The sequence below is a fragment of the Podarcis cretensis genome (assembly GCF_951804945.1).
Source record: "Podarcis cretensis genome assembly, chromosome: 1".
NCBI lineage: Eukaryota > Metazoa > Chordata > Lepidosauria > Squamata > Lacertidae > Podarcis > Podarcis cretensis.
Window position 1 is genome coordinate 40,404,340 of NC_137170.1, and position 22,184 is coordinate 40,426,523.

Genomic DNA, 22,184 nt, shown 5'->3' on the forward strand with positions numbered 1-22,184 from the left:
TGGCAACACCTGGCTTCTCAATTTGCCTGGAAGTGGCCTTCTGGAGCTTGTTGGTGACTTGTCCAGGTGTATTTCAGGGTAGCATCACACAGCCACTCCCAGAAAAGATGACCCTGGTTCTCTTTTGCACAAGTTCTGATAGCCTTGGGAAGGAAAGAAAGGGGTGTTAGCCGCAGATAGTTGTAATGGTGGTTTGTCTTGCTTCCTGTTGATTCTCTTTTTCACAGGACTGTTGGTAACAGTGACCTTTGGGAGGATGGAGTTCTTAAGCCTTTTTTTTTAAAAAAGTATGAATATCACACTTTTTAAAACAAATACACACATATACACATGTGATTTGGACCAGCAATGGGGAAGAAGTGAAATTTGTTTTGCATTTTAATGCAAACTTCTTATATCTTCATTTTTCCAAATTTTGTGATGCAGTTTTCCAACCAAGTAGGCGTGTACAAAAATATGTTTATTAGGGGAAACCGTGCATAAAAAAATCTCCAACTCCTGCCTTTTTATATATATCTCAAGGCTTTTATATGTTATTTTCCTTTTATGGTTTTACCTGCATAATGCCTAATAAAGGTTTGATAAGTAAGTAAAAAATCCATATATTAGAAAAAAGATTAAGTCATTGTATAAGGAAGAATTGCTTCCCAAACTGTGTAAATTATGAAAAAAGCGCACTGAAATGCTGATGGATTTTTAAGAAGGTATTCCCCTGCCGGCCCACCCCCCAAAATTGCAAACTGATACAGAAATGTGGAGACTTGAACTTCGGATTGGAAAAATATGAGAAACTGAGACAAGCTGAAATTGACAAATCTGTTCAACCACAGTTGGACCTTGGTTTTCTTTTCTAAAATACTGAGAGAAACCTTCACGTGGCTTCACTAAACGAAGTCCTCTTTTTGGGAGACCCTTCCCCCCTTAAGTAAAGGTAAAGGTACCCCTGCCCGTACGGGCCAGTCTTGACAGACTCTGGGGTTGTGCGCCCATCTCACTTAAGAGGCCAGGGGCCAGTGCTGTCCGGAGACACTTCCGGGTCACGTGGCCAGCGTGACATCGCTGCTCTGGCGAGCCAGAGCCGCACACAGAAACGCTGTTTACCTTCCCGCTGGTAAGCGGTCCCTATTTATCTACTTGCACCCGGGGGTGCTTTCGAACTGCTAGGTTGGCAGGCGCTGGGACTGAGCAGCGGGAGCGCACCCCACCGCAGGGATTCGAACCGCCGACCTTTCGATCGGCAAGTCCTAGGCGCTGAGGCTTTAACCCACAGCGCCACCTGCGTCCCTAACCCTTCCCCCCTTACCCCAGGCAAATAATAATATCCATATGAGGAAATGTAACCCCTCCAAAAGTATGTAATGTAGTTCCTGAGAATGTAGACTCATGTATGAGTATTCTGTTGAGTATTCAGTACTGAAAGCAGAGTGCTGCATATGCAGAAACTTTTACAAGAGGGATAGACTGTTCTCTTATTGGGTGTTTAGAATGATTTCAGAACACTAATGGCATGTGTCATCAGTTCACAAAAGGCATGGGGAATAAAGCTTTGGTAAAGAAAAATACATATTTACATTTCTTTTGGGCACATAAGTTGGGCACCTTTATTATGAAGAAATGGAGAATCACTAGATGGTAATGAGATTCCTAGAAGACAGAAAATGCCAATTTACTGAAGGAAAAGAGGCAGATGAAAGGAAGATGTAGTCTATTGGAAAAAAATACACATACATTAAAAATAAGGAATACAGAGGGACTGTCAGCCTGCACTGATCAGGTTAGACAGATAGAAATTAATTATATTTTGTCTAAGAGGCTGCCTCTGTAGCCTTGGTCCATTTTAAAAAGCACATTAGAAGATTTTTCAAACTTGCTTTCCAATTACCTTGGATGGCAGGCAAAGTGCTTTGAAACAAAACTCATTTTAAATTGGTAAATGCAACCAATCCCAACTGACAGCATTTTCAAAATTCATAACATTCTGCTACTGGTCAAACTAATTCTAAAGGGGATACACATTATAACAGTCCTTTATTAAGGAGAGCGCAAAGGGGCCAATAGTACAGAGACACGGCAGAAATTTTTAAGACAGGTAAGTGTGGAAAGGAGAAATCGGTGGAACGTCTGCTGAGGAGGAAACTATTTTTGAGTCAGAAATAGGCACTGGGAAATTAAACATCTATGCACAGTCTAGGCTTATTTTGTTGGCAGTTATTTGGACTGCTTCTACTCCTTTTGTCCCCTCTGAACAAATATATGAAGAAATTGCAATATATGTATCTTTGAAAAAGATATACATGGCATTTCTGTCATGGAAGTCTTAGAAGACACTACTGTCAGTAGACAGTAACTTTACTGTCTCTTCACAAAAAATAGAACAGACACAATAAACCCCTAACTCCACCCAAATACAACTAATTCTAGTACCGAGTAGTGATTAAACTATACAGTGAAAATGATCCACACTTTCTAGTAAGACTATGTGGTAACTCCAAATGGGCCTTGAATCAATTTGGGCCAATTTGGTTTGACCCAGGGTTTAGCTAGAATGGGTTCAGGAAGCCCCAGATTACCCTGGGCCAGATCAGGTCCACCCTGAGTGATCTGGGTATGTCAAAGGGGGCTGTTGGGTGGTGAGCAGTGATGGAAGAGATGCATATGGGCAGCCTACATATGTCTTCTTCTCTCATGTTTATTTGGGGTTTAAAACCCTAATTCAACACCGTGTGAGATGTGGGTGGCACTGTGGTCTAAATCACCGAGCCTCTTGGCCATGCCAATCGGAAGGTTGGCAGTTCGAATCCACATGACACGGTGAGCTCCTGTTGCTTTGTCCCAGCTTCTGCCAACCTAATGGACCTACCCCACTGAGGCATCTAATCATAGCCTGCATTTTTATTAAGGCTTGATCAGGGCCTGTATTTCAAAATGAGCTTAAAGATTTTCAAATGTTCATGCCAGGCAGAAGACCAGCTGCCTAAGAACCTTGGCAAGATGTTTATTCTCCTGGACAAGGGGGCCCCCTGATTTATAGCAGAAAACAATTCTCAAAGTCGTAAAAAGGGAATTACAGGCTGACAGCCAAGGTTACATGACCCTACATATTACAGAAGATAAAAAAGCAGAGAAAAACATAATTAAGAGTGGGTAAATAGTAAAATAAAACCATGTGCCTCCCATTAAACTTGAGCCATATTTTCCTAAGGTTGAAAGGTCAAGAGCAGTGAAAAAGGCAACTGGCTTGGCTGGAGAAGAGGTTTTCTTTCTGTCTTATTTTGAGGCTGGAAACTGTTCCTTCCTTTTTTACTTTGAAAAGGTTTATTCTTCTAAAAAGCTATCTATGTTATGTATTAAATATATTGGTTTAAATGTAATTATGCAAAGGAATTAGAAGCTAAGAAATGTTAAATCCTTATGCTAGATTCTTATTTCATATAGTTGGAAGAGATCACAGGGGCCATCAGCCACCAGCCCAGCCCCCCTGCCAAGCAGGAAACATCATTAGAGCACACATATGGTTGTCAGGCCTTTGTTTAAAAGACCTCCAAGAGAAGGAGATCTTTCAATGATGATGTGAACTCAAGATCCTTGACATCTGTTTAAGATAAAAATTTAAGATTAAACCATTTGTTTTGGAGGGCAATAGGGCGAGGTGAGCTGGTAATTAAGGTTCCTTGTTGAGACACATGTAAGATATATTACTACTTATTTGTCATTTATAGATAGAAGAATATATAGCTTTTTGTTTCCCATAAAAGGGCAAGAGGAAATGGGTGTATCTTTTGTGATTGGTTCTAGCAAACAGCCAATAGGAATTTCAACCAGGCTGATTGGACAGAGGCAGCCACAGGAGGAGCAAGGGGGCTGGATTAAGGAAATACAAGTGCTGGCCATAACGGCAGGAGGCCAGGCCAGAGCTTGGTAACCATATACCACTGTGCCTCTCATTTATTTGTCTGACAAATAAATTATTATTTTAATTTCTCTATTGCTGCGTTGAATATTTCATTCCAGCTAAGCGTTAACCACAAGCAGGGTGCTACATCACAACATAGACCACTACTCCCTATCTGTTTATCAGAAGTTTACAGTTGTGTTCAAGAGCTTTCCTCTTTAGTACAGTCTTATCTTGGTTGTCAAACGCCTTGCAACTCGAATGAACACCGCAAACCCAGAAGTGAGTGTTCCGGTTTGCGAAAGTTCTTTGGAACCCAAATGTCCGACACTACTTCCACGGCTTCCAATTGAGTGCAGGAGGCTCCTGCAGCCAATCAGAAGCCGCATCTTGGTTTTCGAATGTTTTCAGAATCGAACGGACTTCTGGAATGGATTCCATTCAAAAACCAAGGTACGGCTGTAAGTTTGTTTAGGATTGCAACTTTAGAGTGGGAAGATGTACAGTACAGGAATCAGTAAGGATGGTTTTGTTACTTCCACTTGGGTGCTGTCATGTTTAAACTAAGATTATTTTAATACTCTTTGGATTTCCCTGCTTTTCTTTGTAACTTACCTCCTGGCTCAAAACACAAACTTTGCAATCCAGGGTTCCCTTTTATAGAATTGCCAGTAGGAAAAAATCAGAGAATTTGAAAGAATCATTAGCACAATGTACTTTAATAAGGTTGTAATTAAAGCTTACAGGCATTGGAATAATAGGCTGTGTACTGGTTTTACATGGCTGCCTTGAGAAATACATGCATTTATTAACTACTAATGGTGTGATTTACCATTGAGTTGTGTTGCTATTACTACTGCCTCTTTCTGAGCTCCCAGGGCATGCTGTAGGAGGAAGACATCAATCACATTTATGTCATATGGACTTAGATTGTATTGTCGTCTAGCCGCTTGGATTAAAGCTCATTGCCGAAAAGGTTCTGTTGCATTGTGATACTGCTTTATTTACATACTCAAGTGCCCCCTCCCTTCTGTTCCTCCCATTTTAGACACCGATCACAGTATTAAATTTATATTTTCTGTGATACATGTGTTGGTATTTAATATCCTATGTCATTTCACACTCTCTGGGGAGTAAGGCTGGCCACAAAATAAATTTTCTGGGAAAGCAGCTATCAGGACAAAAAGATAGTGATTTGTTTTTATTAAACAGTTTTATTATATGCAACAGAGATTGGTCAACATTTAATTGCAAATCTTTTTTAAAAATAAAAATAAAAATCCCAGTGCTTCTTTAGCATGACAGGGAGCTTATCTTGAAGCTTTGAAGACCCCATTTGTATGGTTGCAAAAGACAACATGCCTCCTTCCCTTTTAACAGTTGTGTAGAAAAGAGAAATTCAGCAGGTGTAGCTGGCATAACAAGTTTTCAAAGTTGCAGGAGAGCTGCTCTGTTTTGCGCTTGATTACCCAAACTACTTCTGCGAAGGTGCCACTGTGACATTGTCAATTTGGCTATCAGGATGCAGGTGGGGAGGAAACTGATACCCAGATGCAGATGCACAGCAGGGCCCACAGATTGGGGCCAAGGAGAGAAAGAGGTTAGTTTTTTCTTTCCTTTTTAGCTTTCCATATTCAGCATGTCCTGCATGCCCCCACACCACTGAAATTGATCAGGGTTTTCTGGGGGGTGGGAGCAGAGCAGGAGAGGGAGAGAGAAGGAGTACTATTCCATCTGGCAAGCAGAAGTCTTTATGAAACGAGGCCTCATTTGTTTACAGGGCTTTAAACACTAATGTGAGCACCTTGAATTGAGGCTGGAAACAAACTTGGCAATCAATGCAGCTGTTTTAAAATAGAGGTTATGTGAGTTCTAAATGGAACTCCAGCCAGTAATCTGGATGCTGCATTTTGGACCAGTTGAAGTTTCCGAGTCTTCTTCGAGGGCAGACCCATGTAGAGCATGTCACAATAAGCCAGTCTGGAAGTTACTAAAGCATGGAGTACAATGGCTGAATCATCTCTTGAAAGGGTCATAGCTGGTATATCAGTGGCAGTTATTCCTAGCCAGACATTCCTAGCCAATGAAGTTTCATGAGCCTCCAAAGGCAATATTGGATCCATTAGTATCCCCAGTCTATGGGCCTATTCCTTCTGTAACCTGGTCCAGAGCAAGCTATCTCCTCACCTCTTGAACCCAAGAAAGTCAGCCCCAGAAGGATTCAGCCAACTTTTTGACCTCATCTAGCCTTCTCATGCTCCAATGAAGCATTAATCACTCCCTTGACCTACCCAGGCAATCCTTTGACTAACTCTAAGAAGTCAAGTTGAGCAAGAGTGAAGAATACAGGTGCTTGACTGCATCGCTGCAAGCACCTTGTCCGCATCCTCAAAAATGATTCAGCTCAGATAAACAGACAGTGCTCTGAATGCTTCTAAAGGACTTGCTCTGTAGCATCAAATTCTATCAGAATATGAGTGGGGTTTTATTACTGAAATGCTCAAAATTTGTCCTAGAAGACTACCAAGGATGTCAGAGCAATGGTCTCCCAGCCAGAAGACAAGATCAAATTCACCACTAAAAAATGGGAACTGCATATGGGTTTTCTGACCTAAAATCTGTAATGCAGCTTCTAGAACAGGACATGTATAACATTGGTCAGACTGGGTTGTATCCAATGCTGTTCCTCCAATCATGTTCCAGTGGAAATCAGCGAAACTACATCCACAGATGTTTTTGCAGGGTTGAAGAGATTTCTGTAATGGAAGGGACTCAGTTAGATACAGTAAAGGTAAAGGTAAAGGTACCCCTGCCCGTACGGGCCAGTCTTGACAGACTCTGGGGTTGTGCGCCCATCTCACTTAAGAGGCCAGGGGCCAGCGCTGTCCGGAGACACTTCCGGGTCACGTGGCCAGCGTGACATCGCTGCTCTGGCGAGCCAGAGCCGCACACGGAAACGCCGTTTACCTTCCCGCTGGTAAGTGGTCCCTATTTATCTACTTGCACCCGGAGGTGCTTTCGAACTGCTAGGTTGGCAGGCGCTGGGACCGAGCAGTGGGAGCGCACCCCGCCGCAGGGATTCGAACCGCCGACCTTTCGATCGGCAAGTCCTAGGCGCTGAGGCTTTAACCCACAGCGCCACCTGCGTCCAGTTAGATACAGTACACTGCCTTTAATGATTTTTGTTGGAGAGAGAGAAATCGGAATCCTCTACTTCCCGTTCGCTTCCTTTAAATATGTGGTCTGCTGTCTCTCTGGCTCATGGGTCGAACTTTTCAGCCTTGTATAGAGAAGCACACACCACACCCATTTACCCTTGTTGGATTGAGACCATTGTGTTTGGAACAAGGGTAAAGTATTAAATTTTCACTTATATCGCACAATAGGGGGTTTTTTAATTACCTATGTTTCAGTAGTTAATAGGACTCACTGAAAACAACCAGTTTTTCTTAATGTTAATTACAGGAGAATTAAGGTCAACTCTATTTTATTTAACTGTCACTACCAAGAACCAACTCTTCTTCATTAATCCAAAACATCCAGGACAGCTTCCCCCCTATTAATATAGGTATATATATGAAGTGCTTATCATTTGTAACCAATCACTGCCTCCTCTAATGGATATTTGAAACCCTTATTGATTTGGTAGATTTGTTTCAACTAAGGTCAATAATGATAAATGACTCGCGTTCTGCATGAAGTGACTTGGGACTTTTGAATTAAATGATTGTAATTATCTGTAGTTACTCTGTAACTGCAACTGTTACTGGTAGTGACACGATGCCCATTTATTTGTAATGAGGACATTTTCTGACCTTTTACTGTTTCCAAGTTCCTTTAAGACTTTTGAAAGTTAGACAAGAGCCGACCAAACATTGGGTGCCTGGAAGGACATGCCTACCTGGTGGTTATTTGTTGAGGTATTTTATGCAGAAAAATTTCACTTTACTGTTGGTCTTGACTATAAAATAGGTGTCTGGAGGACATGTCCTTCTGTCTTGGGTGATAAACTGGTTGATAGGCAATTAGGTAAGCAAGGCTACTTATTATTTCTCTCCCCAATTGTGATTCCCAGAAATTGTGATATTCAGAGGCACATTCCTTCCAACAGCGCAGGTAGAACATATCGTATTTTTCCGTGTATAAGACTAGGTTTTTTCCCCCTTTAAAAGAATGTCAAAAATTATGGGGTGTCTTATGCACGGATAGTGACTCCCCCCATTTTCTTAAATCTGAGTCCTCAAAAATAGGGGGCGTCTTATACATGGGGGCATCTTATAGACAGAAAAATATGGTAACTATCATGGCTGGTAGCCATTGATAAGCTTATTCTTTATGACTAAGGAAGGCAGTTGGAAGTAGTGAAGCATTAACTGAGCAATAAGAAGGAATAATAATAATAATAATAATAATAATAATAATTTATTTATGCCCTGCCCATCTGGTTCAGTTTCCCCAGCTACTCTGGGCGGCTCCCAATCAAATATTAAAAACACAAAACAGCATTAAACATTAAAAACTTCCCTAAACAGGGCTGCCTTCAGATGCCTTTTAAAAGTAGAATAGTTGCTTATTTCCTTGACATCTGATGGGAGGGCGTTCCACAGGGCAGGTGCCACTACTGAGAAGGCCCTCTGCCTGGTTCCCTGTAACCTCACCTCTCACAGTGAGGGAACTGCCAGAAGGCCCTCGGCACTGGATCTCAGTGTCTGGGCTGAACGATGGGGGTGGAGACGCTCCTTCAGGTATACAGGGCCAAGGCAGTTTAGGGAAGAAGGTGAGAAAGAAGAGCCTAGGCTAGCAATCTTCATATGTGCGTGAATTTGGTTGCTTCCATAACAGTTGAAAAAATATCTCTTTACCCAGGAATTTCCCCAACCATTAATACCAATTCCTGCCATTCCTGGTTACCGTGACTGATATTTTAACATTATTTTATTTTGACTGATATTTTATTTTGTGTTATTGAGTTGGTTTTATTCTCAAAAATAAAATGTGGTATACACATTCCTTTGATAAATAAATAAATAAATAATGATTGCCCTTCTATGGTTTGGAAGCGTATACTATTAAATCAGAAGATTTGCTACAGGACTTCAGGTATATGTTGGTCATCAAAGTGCAACTGTGCATAGTTGCTCACTTTGAAAGAATGTGTTCATTGATTGGCTGGTACAAGGACAGGCACCTCTCAAAACTATATTTGGAAGCCACTGTTTGTCTCAATCCATCACTTTCAGTGAGGGAGGGACAAAGTAAATCCATATCATTTAGATTATACATTTATGCTGCAATTATTCTGGTTCAACAAAAATAATATCCAGTGGGATTGCATGAGCCAAGAAAGTGCATGCATTTAAATATAGTACATTTTGAACACAATGACATATGTCTGTCAGTATCAATTCACACCAATAAACTGCAAGTCACACTCCCTCCAATAGGCTTCAAACCTCTATTACAAGGCACACTTAATTTAATTAATCCGCTTGGCTGTCTCTACTCAGCAGGAACCTTGTAATGAAATAACAAGCAATAACATATCCCTCAGTCCCAAGGGATAGAGTCCCTTTGGGTCAAGGTTGGAATCAGTGGAAAAGGAAGGCCAGGGAGGTTATGTTGAAACTCTTGCTATGCCATCAGACTGAACTTGGGCGTTTCTTAAATTCACATGGTAGCCTATTTTCTTTTACTTTTTCAAATACTCATGCATTCTGTAGTCTTGCAGAGCAATTGTGAGCATGAGACAAAGAGTGCTGTGAGATAAAGAGACAAAGAAGTATATGTTTTTTAATTTTTTGTGTACTTTTATTTTACAGTAATTCATATGAATATGTGTTATGGCATCTTGTTGCTTAGGAAACATATTTTCTATTAATCCAGAGAATCACAAATGATTGAATTGTTTGCCTCCAGCTAAGGTCTTAAGATTGTGCTTGAAAACTTCATTGCAGTGAGTAAAATTAGGGTAATGCATTCTTCCTCCTTCCCCCTTCTTCTTTTTTTGAAAAAAGGTTTTTATTTAAAAGATTTTTACACACAGAGAGAACAATAACCAACACACTTGTCTCCATAGATCTAGAAACAGAAGAGTAATACATTCTGGAAACTGGATGATGGTGTGAGAGGCTGGTGTGTAAGACTTTACTTTTTTCCCTATACAGTAGTAACTCGGGTTACATACGCTTCAGGTTACAGACTCCACTAACCCAGAAATAGCAGCTCGGGTTAAGAACTTTGCTTCAGCATAAGAACAGAAATCGTGCTCCGGCGGCACAGCGACAGCAGGAGGCCCCATTAGCTAAAGTGGTGCTTCAGGTTAAGAACAGTTTCAGGTTAAGAACGGACCTCCGGAACGAATTAAGTACTTAACCCAAGGTACCACTGTATTGTTTCCCTTTCAATGATGTCCCATCTTTCTTCCATTATGGAACCTAAAATGGTTCACAGATTGCGCCCAAGAGGTCCTCCATCCAGACACTGACTAAAATCTGACCTGCTGACCTTCAGCAAGGTGGTAGTCTCATGAATCTTTAGACAATGGGACTGAGTAGAATGGTGAGAAAGTAATGGAGAGGTGACAGCTCTGTCTCTCTTATAAATCTAGTTTGGCCCTATGTTGTTGGGGGAAATGGTGTTCCATCTCCTTGCAGGTTCCTTGAAGCATTGTGTTTTCTCAGACTTCTATGAAGACTGTATTGATAACTAACCAGCATTCTTTAAAATGAAGTTCTGCTATCCTTAGTAATCTGCTACTTGAATGTTCTCCTTTCTTGTTTGGTTTATTGTGTTATACACGGTATTGAATATTTTATTGTATAAATATTGCTGAGAAAAAATCCTATATTTGTTTGTTCAGAAGTAAGTCCCACTGAGTTCTATGGACGTTCTCCCAAGTAAGTGTGTACAAGAAGGCAGCCTTTTGGCTTCACCACAATGATGGCTCTCTCTTTCCTTGGAAATCTGCCAGTGCTCGTACCACTTTCTAAAACAGGTCTTTCACGGCTGGTGTTGAAGTTGTTAGCATTTGCTATATTTTTAATCTCCTTAATTAGATTTTATTTGAAGCTTAATGGAATCTTTTACATTTGCTTTTTAATTTTATTACTCCCTGTACCTAGCCCTCAAGGTATGGAGACCTAACCATTCAAATAAATAAATAAATGGAATGAGATTGGACAATTTCAAATTCAAGTTATAAAAGTTAAATTTTTTGTTTAGCTTTGTTCAAACTATCAGCAAGTATTATGCGGTTGAGTACCCACACTTTCTGCTCTTTCACTCATTTTAGCTTCTCTCCCCCTCTTTCAAAAACTCTCCTCTAACTGGAGACTGGCTCCAATTTAGGGTAATTTTATACAACCCCAGTTTCATTTCAATTTATAGAAATAATTAGAGCAAATTAGATCATGGGGAAAGTTTAATTAACTGGGCATAGTTTTGAATTAAAGTCCATTTCGGTGGAAATTGGAAAAGCCTCAGTAATTCAGTACTTCATTATAGCATGATTTAGCATCCTAGATTATGGGGGGGGGGGACTATATGTCAGCATACATGAAGCAGCAGATTGAGTGGCTATACTTCTCTGTGACCCATAGCTTTAGGCGTTACACATACCTACTGTGATACCTTAGGGATAGATTCCACATGCACTCATTTCAAGTATTCTTGAACCAATTTCTTGACTTCCAAACACTCTTCCCAGCTTCATTAGCATACTTGGATAGTCCTATAAAGTGTGTATAGCATACTTATTACTTTTTCCATATAATTAAATATGTACTGAATTTACTGTCAATGCTGGGGTCGGGGTGGGAAATCTATTGCCCAAGAGATTTAATTCAGCAACGCTTTACAAAAGTTACTAATTATAGTTAATTCTATTGGTATTTGAAATTTCATTAATCATGATGACTTAATTTGGATTAATGTGGATGTAATCTTCTAATTTGCTGAGAATTTAGAACTAATTTAAGATCAAATATTGGATAGAGTTATATATTAAAGGAAGTTCATTTTTGCTTTATAAGTCAGTCTTTTGCTTATAGATTTCCATGTAAATTGGTCAATATTGATCAGGAGTGTTTCCAATGGATCATCAGCAGTGGAATCCTCCTTGGCAGAGAGAATTAATTGTATTTTAAGACATGCATAGAGTACTTTGTTCAATACCCAGATCTGCTGCTTTTCACCAATGCTTAGCTATAGGGCAGCTGGAGACATTTTACTGCCTGAGGTCAAGCAACAAATGTCTCTTCCTTTGCCTCTCAAGAAGTGCTCAAAGTTAGCCAAGTTATTTTCTCCCCTGAGGCAGAAAAATCCTACATATACTTCCCAACTCCCATACAGTAAAAATAGAACAACAAACAACAACAAAATCAACCATTTGCTCTTCTTTCATGGCACCCAAGTTAGCTGTCTAATGGTAGAGCTGCGCCTAATTCTGCCACGTACTCACAGCACTCTTATGGGAGTTTCCCATTCAATTAAATAAAACTGATACTTTAGATATTGTTCCCATTAAGTGAAACAGCTGTGGGTGTTAAGTTGTGGGTGAACATATCAGACGACACAGCGATTCTTCAAACAGCTCTTGTTTATTCAAAGGCCAGAACAGAACTGAACTGAAGAGCTCAGTCAGCCTGCTTATATAGAGCTCCAGAACAATGTAACTGTTGCAACTTTCTAAAACTATCCAATCACTGAACGTCACTTTCGATGCTTCATTTGCATAATTATCTACAGTATCCCCCTGCTGGCCCAGGGTGAGAACTTCAGTACATAACAGTGGGCATTAAGACACTCGGACATGGAGTGCCCACAAGAACAGGCTAGATCAGAAGAATACACTTGATTCTGAATGCCAGCTTCAACTGGAGACATTATTGTAGGGCTTCCATTGATGGAAGTTTGCCTCTTAAGGCATTGCACATGCCATTTTTAAACACACACACACACACACACACACACACACATTCCCTGGTCATTGAGTTGGATTTGCTTGCTTTTGTATTTTTTACACCATTCTGTCATTCAAAAATTGACAAGAACTGAAAGAACTGATGATGGGTCAAAGTGATATAATAGTATCATAGAGGGAAGAACCAGCAAGCTGAGCCAAGGGAAACAGACCTGCCCCCCTCTCCCCTCCCCGTTCTTTTTTTTTTTTAATTGAAAAAGTACAAACATAACAAAAAGAAAGAAAGAAAAGAATAAAAAATGTAAACCAAAAAGCGCCACAGCCCAGCAATACAAAAATATAAAGATGCAGTGTAGATCCAAAGGGATAACAATGTATTAACTAATGCAAATATTCCCTTTATGGATAATAAATATTTATAAAAATATTCTCCTTTCTTTTCTTACTTTTACTGACTTGTAGGGCTGGCAAGAAGGAGGCTGCTACTCCAATTCATTTAGCTGATTTTTCACAGCACATTAACTTGGGAGTAAGTCTCATTTGAACTCTTGGATAGATATGCATAGATATACACTGTTTTTTATTTTTGTTTTTATTGAATTTTACAAGCAAGAATTGTTGTTGTTGTTTAGTCGTTTAGTCGTGTCCGACTCTTTGTGACCCCATGGACCAGAGCACGCCAGGCACTCCTGTCTTCCACTGCCTCCTGCAGTTTGGTCAAATTCATGTTCATAGCTTTGAGAATACTATCCAACCATCTCGTCCTCTGTCGTCCCCTTCTCCTTGTGCCCTCCATCTTTCCCAACATCAGGGTCTTTTCCAGGGAGTCTTCTCTTCTCATGAGGTGGCCAAAGTATTGGAGCCTCATCTTCAGGATCTGTCCTTCCAGTGAGCACTCAGGGCTGATTTTCTTAAGAATGGATAGGTTTGTTCTTCTTGCAGTCCATGGGACTCTCAAGAGTCTCCTCCAGCACCATAATTCAAAAGCATCAATTCTTCAGCACTCAGCCTTCTTTATGGTCCAGCTCTCACTTCCATACATCACTACTGGGAAAACCATAGCTTTTACTATATGGACCTTTGTTGGCAAACAAACAAGAATAATGTTATACAAATAAGCATACCATTGGTTCCCCTTTATCACATACACAGCCCAATAAGACAACAACAAGAATCCCTCGACAGCATACAAATCACTCTGGCTAACCTTATTCAAAAATGCACACTCATAGGCCTGCACTGTTAATGTCTGATCCCTTGTCCCTCCCACCCCAACAGCATAGGTTTTTCAAACCTCTGAGTAAAGCATATTTTTTGCAAGGCATCATTATATTTAAAGGGACGCAGGTGGCACTATGGTCCAAACCACAGAGCCTAGGGCTTGCTGATTGGAAGGTCAGCAGTTTGAATCCCCGTGACGGGGTGAGCTCCTGTTGTTCGATCCCAGCTCTTGCCCACCTAGCAGTTCGAAAGCACATCAAGTGCAAGCAGATAAATAGGTACCGCTCCGGCGGGAAGGTAAACAGTGTTTCCATGCACTGCTCTGGTTCACCAGAAGCAGCTTAGCCATGCTGGCCACATGACCCGGAAGCTGTCTGCAGACAAACGCCAGCTCCCTCAGCCTATAGAGCGAGATGAGTGCGCAACCCCAGAGTCGTCCACGACTGGACCTTACGGTCAGGGGTACCTTTACCTTTATTATATTTTAAATATTCTGAACATAAGGTCTGTTTTCCCCCACTAGCTCATAATTAAAAATAGACATGCATGCAACATCACACTGTAACTTTTTTCAGTCACTACCTTTTATTTTGAAGGGTTTTTAACATTGCACCTCTCAAATAAAATGAGGTGTTGGGTGAATGATCTGTCCATTCAGTAAAAGTGTGTGTTTCTCTGTAGCTATTCAATTGCTGTCCATTATAACTGCAGTCGTCATGGTGTGGCAAGAGATTTTCTTTTAAAAGGTAACAACCATTTTGTATTCTCCAATATTAAAAAACACACCTTTGAACAGGGCTCCCTGAGGAAAAGAAAATGGCAGCTTCTCCAGTTTTCTCCCCCAGCCAAAAAAAGTTTGCCTCGCCCCAAGGTATTAGCAAAACAAAGGAGCTGATTTCAAGGTGGGTGAAACAGCTGAGAAATAGCCATCAATTCAGCACTGTTGACTTATATAAAATAGTATCAGTGTTTCCAGAAGTTGATGGTTTCCTTTGTTAGTTTAGCTCCTCATCATGCTGAATGCATATCTCAAAGAAAATCCAATCATTTCTTTTACTCTGGCTACACAGGTGACAAATGTGACAAGTTTGGGCTTTAAAGCTGAAGAGTGTTTGGAATTGGGTGTGCAAAGTATCTAAACTCGTTTGGGATACAGCCACACAGCACCACCGCAACAGGAACACTGAAATCAATTTTTCTTAAGTCCTTTGTGGAGCTTACTCTACATCTAAAGTATGTAGTCACTTAAAAAACACACACTACACACACATACACAAAAAAACCCCCTACTGATTAACTGGAAAATCAGGTACCCATGCTGAAGTCCAAGAGATACCTAATTGTATCATAATACAATGTCGCTGTGCCATAGCGGATGGCTAGCGCAGCTGCCAACTGGAGCTATTCTGAATAAGTGACAAATCATTAACTGCAAGTCTCTGGATCTCTGTGCACTAGGTGGTTACTTGCTGGAGGGGGGGAAAGACCAGACAAGGAACTGTACAGATCTGAGTAGGCAGACGCCGCTAGATTAATGACTGGCATTGTCAGTGCTCAGCTATGGGGATGACTAAAACAGCTTCAGAGTCTCATCCCTACTAGTGGGTGTTGCTATGGGTACCATCTCAGAAATGTCATATAAAACAGGGATGGGGAGAGAATGATGAACAACAAAAGGAAATAAAGGATATGCATGGCATAACAATATGAAGACACAGCCTTCCTACACATCAAAAATGTCTTACATTCTGTTACAGAAAATATGAAAAAAGGAGCAAGATAGAATTGTTGCATTCTCAACAAATTATATAAGGGAGATGGCACCACAGGATGTTTTAAAATGCATGGGTTTCAACATTGTTGCTCACAGATGAAAAGTATGTGGAGGCTGAGAACTGCCTGTCACCTTCAGAACAACAACAAGAAGAAGTTAAGACTTTCCAAGTATCAGTACAACGCACGGGAGAGAGCAATTTTATAAATATGTTTTAAATGGAAGGTGCAAAAGATCAATTAAATACCTGAACAGTTAAGCCTCTATATATTTTTCCTCACTTTGGTGTATGCCATTTAAGCACAATTTTGTATTTTATTATAGCTGAAGCAGCAAAATATGCCTAAAGTAATAATTTAAATGCAATTTATAGCTGTCCATGAAAATGAATGGCACTTTGGGGCCCATGTTCAAGGATAACTTTAGAGAGGTCATTCTGCGGGATTAATTCTCTTGTAAATACTCCCTCACATATTCCATTCAACAGCTAAGGTCCTGATCTATATGTCTACTAGGAAACACATGTCTTCTCAGTGGTGGTGCCAAATTTGTGGAATGCCTTCACTAGGAAGCCTGCCAGACCCCATCACTGTATACTTTCAGTTTCTAGGCCAAAGCCTGGTTTATGAAGAAGGCCTTTGGGCTTAACTGATTTTGCTTGTATAAGTGCTGGTTCCAAATTGCTGGGTGTCATTCTGTTATTCTAATTGTTGAACAGTTTCTAGTAAAGTTTCTGAATAATAATGAAAATGCTAGCTGAATATGGAAAAATTAATACCACTGCCTGTGGTATATAATACAACCATTTATAACTGAGCCTTCATGAGCAGTTACCTTGTCTAGTAGTTTCAGTCGTCTAGTAGTTGTCCAGCCTAGTTTCAGCTAGATAGTTTTATGACTATAAATGTAATTTATTTATGGTCCACCAACCAGAAATAAAAAAATTCCAGAATGTCCAGAATATAAAATACATAAATTCGTTAAAAGAAAGGAAATTTAGAAAGCCAACACAAATTGTCCAAGGATAATTGTCATGCTTAGTAATGTTCAATTGCTTAGTAATAAAAAAGTTAAAGTCCTCTAATAAAACAATCAAGAGAGCCTCTTTAAGATCATCCTGGGAGGGCCTGTGTAATGAGGTACTTCAGAGCTTATTTAGACCCCTGATAAAAAGTACATTTTAAAATAACATGTGGTACTGACTCCACCTCTTTGCTATTAAAGGACATCCTTTGCTATTAAAGGATGCTTTAGCTGAGATTCCTGTACTGAAGGAAGTTGGATTAGATGACCTTTGGGTCTCTTCCAACTCTAAGAGTCTATGATTCTATGATAGTATGTGTTAGGGGCATGCATCACCTCTGGGCATGGGTCAAATAGCAAGGCAAATCAAGGTAATTAGGAAATCCTTTATTTTATTTTATTTTAATTAGTTTTTATGGGGAGGGTTGTGTTACAAAGCAAACAGATAAACACCATCCTTTGTTGAAGCCACGATGTAAATTCCTATCTCAAGCTAGATCAGAGCCCATACAAAGCTTCATGTTGCGCTGTTGTTTCTAATTCTAATTCTCTGTTTCTAATTCTTTCTGGCTATATAGTTCTCTGTTTTCCTAACTATCTCTATGTTTCTTGAGGTCCGTGAGCTTTGCAAGAAGTGAAACTGCCCAAAATGTTGCCTAAAACCTAGCACTAGAAAAGTCTGTATGAAGCTACAAATTTTACATGTACACGCAACTTGGTTGCCTCTTGATTTCAGTAGAGCGGATGGCTGGTCCCTCTGAACTTTTAAGTGGAAGTGTGAACTGGACTTTTTCCAGCTGGTTTAGAGCATGGCTCCCCCCCCCCCAAAGGCAGCCTGTTGTGGAATTCACCAGTCAGGGAGTCTTTGTCCAATGCCTAGCATCTCATTAGACCTTCTACTTTCCTTTTACTTTCCCCACAAACAGTCCCTGTAATTTGGCTAGTTTAATTTGTTCTTTAGGAGCTTCAGTCTCTGAAAATTTCATCCATTTTGGTCCAAAGAGAAACAAAGAGCTTTGTTTCATTTAAATTTCCCCTTTATAGTGTGGGGAAGACTGTGCTTCGTTTTACAGTGTCTCACAACCCATACGCAGGTCAAAGCAGACATGGCACAGAGCAACTCGGAAACAGATTTATTTATTTATTAATGCAGAGATAAGCAAATCTTGGATCCCATGCACAGCCCTATAATCGGTTGTTTAGAGGGATTTCATTACATCTCCCATCTAAAAGGTTTTGAAGGTTAGGCATTAAAATGTGCCAAAGAAAAAGCTTTTCTAGAAATGGATAGCCAGGTCAAATAAGGCATGTCCTACTTAGGCCTGGAACCTGGCAAACCAAGAGATGAGTGAACAAGGTCCCAGAGACACACTATAATGCTCTTATAGATCAACATCCATTAATCTCTGTCTAACAATATGTTTGGCTCAGTGGCGTAGTGTGGGGGGGTGCAGGGGGGCCAGCCGCACCGGGCGCAACATTTGGGGGGGGGGCGCGCTCGCACTCGCAGCTCTCTGCCCCTACCTGGCTCACTCACTCTCTCTCACTGCAGTGCTGGCTGTGCGAATCCGATCCGAGCTGCCGGGTCGCCGCCCACTGTGGAGGGGGAGGGTGCCAGGCGTGCGTTGTGGTGCGGAGCGGAGAGAGAGCGAGGGAGGGACTATCTGGGGGAGGGACAGTGCAGCGGCCGCCCAGCGCAGCGCTGAGCGCGGGAGAGAACTACACCCGACCAGCCCAGGCAGCAGCAAGAAGAAGCTGGCAGCGGTGGCAGGTTAGGGGTTAGGGGCGCAAATTACTTGCCCTGGGTTAGGGGGCGCAAATTACTTGCCTTGCCCCAGGTGCTGACAACCCACGCTACGCCGCTGGTTTGGCTTCCTCAAGTTTATGCATGAGAAGGGGAAAGTCCAACTGAAACAACTTTTTGCAGCAATTCCTCCATTCAGGGAGATGTATAAGAGTCTAAATCACCTGGAATCATAGAAACCTGCTCCTAGGGGCAAAGCAGTCTTTGCCCCCTCCTAAAATATCTGAGGGGGCTGGGCCCTCCAAAGTTGATGGGCATTGCCATTCAAATGGTGTGCATGCACTACACCATATGATCAATTATGTGGTGTGGGGCTTACCTTCCCTGTCCCCCAATCTTTTATTCAAGTTGGCACCACTGCCCAGAATCCAAATGAATTGGAAGTGAGCAGAAGATAGCAATGAAGCCCAAAGGGAATGGGCTAATATCCAAGCCAGGCAGCTCAAATAATTTAGACCACTTTCCATATCAAGAGCAGCACTAGCAACCCATGCCATATAAATCTAAAACGTAGGCCTGAACTGCTTCTACAGTAAGGTTGCCAGGCGTCCCCGTTTCCTGGGCACAGTCCACGGATTTACAAATCAGTCCCCTGACCAAATCCTATCATTCCTACTGAAGTTGAAAAGTGTCCCCGGATTCATTGAAAAAAATCTGGTAACCTTATTCTACAGGAATTTTAAAACATGGAAACCAAAGCACTAAAAAATCTGGAATGTTGGCTTTAACAACAGAAATGGCTGCTGGAAGGTTGTTTTGAGAAGTTAAAGTGTAAAAAATCTAGTTACTTTCCCTGAATTCCTGCCTTTTGCTTATCAAGATGATCATGACTGCTGTAGATTGACCAAAACTTATTACTAAAGATCTGATCTAAAAGTCAGTTAACTACATCAGCTGGTATACTTGCACAATAACAGCTTGTGTGAATGATCAATTTAAGCAGTGTAACGCAAAATAAGGATGCACATGGAACTCCTAGCAGTAGCTTCTGTGAGTGAAGCATGCTGGGAATGAGGATGGGATAGGCTGGACCTGATGAGAGATGTAGTACAAAACATCTGGATGGCACCAGGTTGGGTACAGGCTGCAATGGCTTAATCTATGTGCCCAAATCCTAAATGGTGAATGATGAAGAAGAGAGCTCCAGTAATAGCACTCTGTTATACAATATGGCCTTGGGTGGCCTACATCCATTCCAGGACAGTCAAACAGCAGTGTTGTTGGTATTCAGCTTGATAAACTTCCATTGGAGATCACCAGATTGAACTTTGTAAACTGGATATGTCTTTTGCATTTTTTCTTCAACTTCATATTTATATTCACCAGTTTAGATAGCAGGTCACTGACGTCTCCTATTATTATTGCAATATCTAATGTAGCTGCTACTCTGATTTTTATTTGCATCTCAAGATAACCATCAAAGTTTTGGTTAGGAGGAATCGACAGGAGTATGCCCTCAGAACTATATTCCTTTTTTGGCCTGGAATTTCTACCCATAGTGTTGCTGTGAATAAATTTATTTTTTCTCCATTTGAGATTTCTAATTTATTAGACTCTATCCCTTCTTTGACAAATAGGGCAACACCACCCCTGTATGACCTACCCTGTCTTCTGTAGATTTTATATCCAGAAAGGATTTTATCCAGGAAAAGGTTTTATATCCAGGAAGAGATTTATATTCAGGGAAAGCTGAACTTTATGTGAAAATTCAACCTCCCTTCAACAGTTTCTTTGTTTCAGCAGAAATGTTGAATTTTTTTTCCCATTTCAAGCATGCCAAAGGCACTGAAAATTCCATTCCTATACAAAAATGCTTGCTATAAAACAGTTCAGATTGCAATTTATACTAGAAAATAAAATAAAGGTTTATTTAGTGTATGTCAAAGGACATTTAAAACCAACTCAAGGCAATGGGCACAATCCAACACAAACTTAAACACACTGTGTTGAATTGTGGTCAATATGTTTCAGGTGAACAACATCAGCAAAGGTTTTTTAGGAGTGGACAACAGAATAATTCTCTGTAGCACCTAGAGGAAAAGAGGACCTCAAGGTCAGAAATGCTTTTAAGATGTTAGGACCCTTAGAGGGTGTCCCAACAGTCATAGCATTCATTGGATTGCCATCTCCAAGGGTGGAGAGAGAGGTAGGCCTTTGAATAGGGCAGTTTGACCTCTTTTGTCGCCTTTGTGAGGCTGTGGAACCTGACGCCTCTCTAGAGTTGGAGTTCTGACATTGGAGAGGGCAAAATATTTTCAGCTTTTATTTTAGCAGGATTGGGTTATGTTGGAGCTGCTCTTTTATACATAAGGTATATTGCCAAGCATTTTATGTTCTGTTTACTCTTGTTTTTGTACTTTGTTTTTAATGTTTGTTTTTGTAAGTTGCTTTGAGTTCACCAGGGTGGGAGTGGGGAACAACCTCTAAATGATGATGATGGCGATGATGTGATGCTCTGAGGGCATGTTGGGACTGTGTTGGGAGAGCCCCCCCCCCTGTTCCCCTGCCCTGCCCCCAGAAAGGGTTGTGGAGATTTTTCATTATATATTTAAAAGACCCAGAACAGGAAACAGAACAATGGAAAACCACAAACCTCCATCTTCCACCATGCTGATGTGAGCCCAGCAGGGCATAGGAAAAGGTGGCTTTTCAGCCTTCTGTTCTGCTACTCCCCTTCTGCTTTTGGATTGTTCTGTAAATCCCATTCATATTTTGGCACACCCTTCTCTAGCACACCCCCCCTTTAATACAATGTTTACATGGTAAAGGTAAAGGTAAAGGGACCCCGACCATTAGGTCCAGTCGTGACCGACTCTGGGGTTGCGGCGCTAATCTCGTTTTATTGGCCGAGGGAGCCGGCGTACAGCTTCCGGGTCATGTGGCCAGCATGACTAAGCCGCTTCTGGTGAACCAGAGCAGCACACGGAAACGCCGTTTACCTTCCCACTGGCATGGTACCTATTTATCTACTTGCACTGGCATGCTTTCGAACTGCTAGGTTGGCAGGAACAGGGACCGAACAACAGGAGCTCATTCCATCGCGGGGATTCGAACCGCCGACCATCTGATTAGCAAGTCCTAGGCTCTGTGGTTTGACCCACAGTGCCACCCGTGTCCCTGTTTACATGGTAGGGGCAGCTTATTCTTCATATATGAATGACCAGAGTTAGCTTGTGGAAAGGTTCCATACCAGCAGCTCCCAGAAAGGAGTGGTTCGGGAATGGAGGTTTTTCACTTAATAGGGCCCATTGGGTCAAGCTTACAACCTGAACCCTCACATGGAACCACTGCCGACTGGAAACTCTTTTAAGCAGTAGTAGTGCTGCTCATAACCATAACTGTGATAAGCACTTGCAGCCTCAAAACAGAACACTCTGGTACAGAACAACATTTAGGGTGTCATTTTCAGCACTTCGTTGCAAACGTTTTCCCAAGCGGAATAAGAGCAATCTCTTTGAGGGCATTGGCTCACCAGGAGGTTGATAGAAGCATAATGTTGGGTAACGTGACCCTAACCCAGGGGTTATCAACTTTCTACTTGAGGCATACA

At 41.2% G+C, this 22,184-nt stretch overlaps 2 long non-coding RNA genes across 3 annotated transcripts in view; one reads left to right on the forward strand and one right to left on the reverse strand.

The window, feature by feature from the left end:
* The window catches only part of LOC307204257, a 52,533-nt gene extending 48,377 nt beyond the window's left edge, over positions 1-4,156 (reverse strand). For both annotated transcript variants that reach the window (XR_013833550.1, XR_013833551.1), the window contains exons 1-2: positions 4,118-4,156; positions 27-135 (exon numbers count right to left, since the gene is read on the reverse strand). This is a non-coding gene — a long non-coding RNA (uncharacterized lncRNA). The remainder of the gene's footprint in view (positions 1-26; positions 136-4,117) is intronic.
* LOC307204452 overlaps positions 1-22,184 on the forward strand; it is a 73,610-nt gene that overhangs the window by 30,464 nt on the left and 20,962 nt on the right. The window lies entirely within an intron of this gene.